The following is a 2,280-nucleotide window of genomic DNA, read 5'->3' on the forward strand; positions in this document are numbered from 1 at the left end:
ATCACATCCATCCTATGACATCACATCTCCCTGTGACATCACATCCAGTGACATCCTGATCCATCCCAAGGCTGGGTGTGTGTGTGAGACAGGCAGAACCACAAATGCCTGCACAGCCCAGAGCAGTCAGTGTGGTGCTGTGTTTGCTGCTGCAGAGACCCCCAGGGAACAAACACAGCGAGTAGTTTGGGGAGGGGGTGTCCCTAAGGAGAACACTTGCCTTATTATTGCTTATTATTTGTAATATCTTATAGATCTATCATACAACACCTAAGGATGGATTCTATAGAATATGTGCCATAGATATTTGTGTTGGGTCTGGCTGAGCTGCAGTTCAGTTCCCCAGAGCAGCCCTCCCAGGGCTGTGCTTGGCATTGGCAGCTGGAAGGGTGTTGAGAACACACCAGTGTTTTGGCCACTGCTGAGCACAGCACCAACACTGGGACATTCCTTCCTTAGCTGAGGGCAAGACCCTGGGAGGGGACCCAAGTAGGCCAGCTGAGCCCAACTGACCCAAGGGACATTGCAGACCATGGGAGGTCAGCTCAGCTCTAAAAGCTGAGGCACGGAGCAGGAGGGGGGCATTCATTGTCTAATGGCTGCCTGCTGAGGAACTGTCCCGCGGACCCAAGCCCTGCTCCTCGGGAGTGGCTGACCATGGCTGCCCATGGGAAGCAGAGAACAAACCCTGCTATCTTTGGCTTTAAATAAACTGTCTTATCTCAATCCACTATTTCTTTTTTTCCCACCTTACTCTCTCCCCTGTCCCGCTGGGAAGGGGAGTGATAGAGCGGCTGGGAGGGCACCTGGTGTCCAACCAAGGTCAACCCACTACACACCTGAACACTTCCAGAGACTCCACCACCTCCCTGGGCTACTTGTTCCAATGCCTCAACACTCTCTCAGTGGAAAAAGGATTTTTTTAACATCTAAACTGAGCCTCACCTGATGTACCTTAAGGTCATTTCCTCTCTTCCTATCGCTAAAGGCTTTGCAGAAGAGACCGACCCTCACCCCACTAAAACCTCCTTTCAGGTCATTGTAGAGAGCAATGAGGTCCCCCCTGAGCCTCCCCTTCTCCAGACTCAACAAGCCCAGTTCCCTCAGCCATCCCTCAGCAGACATGTTTTCCAGAGCCTTCCCCAGCTCCGTTCCCTTCCCTGGACACACTCTAGCCCCTCAAGGGCCTTTTTGCACTCAGGTGCCAGAACTGGACACAGCACTCGAGGTGGGGCCTCAGCAGTGCCCAGCACAGAGGGGCAATCAGTTCTCTGCTCCTGCTGGCCACACTCTTCTCCACAAAGGCCACGATGCCCTTGGCCTTCTTGCCCCCCTGGGCACACTCTGGCTCATATCCAGTCTCTGTCAAGCAGCACCCCCAAGTCCCTTCCTGCTGAGCAGCTCTCCAGTCCCTCTGCCCCCAGCCTGGAGCGTTCCAGGGGGTTGTTGGGACCCAAGGAGAGGCCCTGACACTTGGCCTTATTGATCCAGCCTGTGCAGATCCCTCTGCAGAGCCAAAGTCAGGCCACCAGCAGTCCAAGGTGTCAGTTCTGCTGCCCCCTTCCTCCTTCACTCAGAAAGGAAAACTCCACCATTTTGGAGTCTCTGTGCCTGACGGCTCCAACCACCACATCCCCCACCAGTCACAGAATCATGGAATGGTTTGGGTGGGAAGGGACCTTAAAGACCAACTTGTTCCAACCCCCTGACACTACACCAGGTTGTTCTGAGACCCATCCAGCCTGGCCTTGAACACTTCCAGGGATGGGGTAGCCAGAACTTCTCTGAGCAACCTGTGCCAGGGCCTCACCACCCTCCCCATAAAGAATTTCTTTTTAATATCCCATCTAACCCTGCCCTCTATCCATGTGAAGCCACTGCCCCTTGTCCTGTCTCTCCAGGCCCTTGTCCAAAGTCTCTCTCCATCTTTCTTGTTGGCTCCCTTCAGGCACTGCAAGGCCACAATTAGGTCACCCTAAAGCATTCTCTTCTCCAGCCTGAACAATCCCAATTCTCTCAGCCTTTCCTCACAGCAGAGCTGCTCCATCCCTCTGATCCTCTTGCTGCTCCCCTCTGCACTCGCTCCAACAGGTCCATGTCCTTCCTGTACTGGAGCCCAGAGCTGGAGGCAGCTCTGCAGGGGTGACAACATTACAGCCGTGTGTGTTCCAGTAAGGACACTGTGGAACCTCCTGGAGTAAAGGGTGATACTGTAGAGCCTTCTGGAGCCAAAGGAACCCTGGGACACTTTGGAATCTCATGTAATCAAGGGAGCATTGT

The 2,280-nt window shown here is 53.9% G+C and overlaps 1 long non-coding RNA gene across 1 annotated transcript in view; it reads right to left on the reverse strand.

Annotated features, from left to right (window-relative positions):
- Positions 1-1,795, reverse strand: part of LOC113981524 — a 13,737-nt gene extending 11,942 nt beyond the window's left edge. Inside the window, exon 1 of the long non-coding RNA XR_003538448.1 lies at positions 1,711-1,795. This is a non-coding gene — a long non-coding RNA (uncharacterized LOC113981524). The remainder of the gene's footprint in view (positions 1-1,710) is intronic.
- Between the last annotated feature and the right edge of the window lie 485 nt (positions 1,796-2,280).

This window comes from Neopelma chrysocephalum, unplaced genomic scaffold, assembly GCF_003984885.1.
Source record: "Neopelma chrysocephalum unplaced genomic scaffold, ASM398488v2 Primary Assembly neopelma1_96627, whole genome shotgun sequence".
NCBI lineage: Eukaryota > Metazoa > Chordata > Aves > Passeriformes > Pipridae > Neopelma > Neopelma chrysocephalum.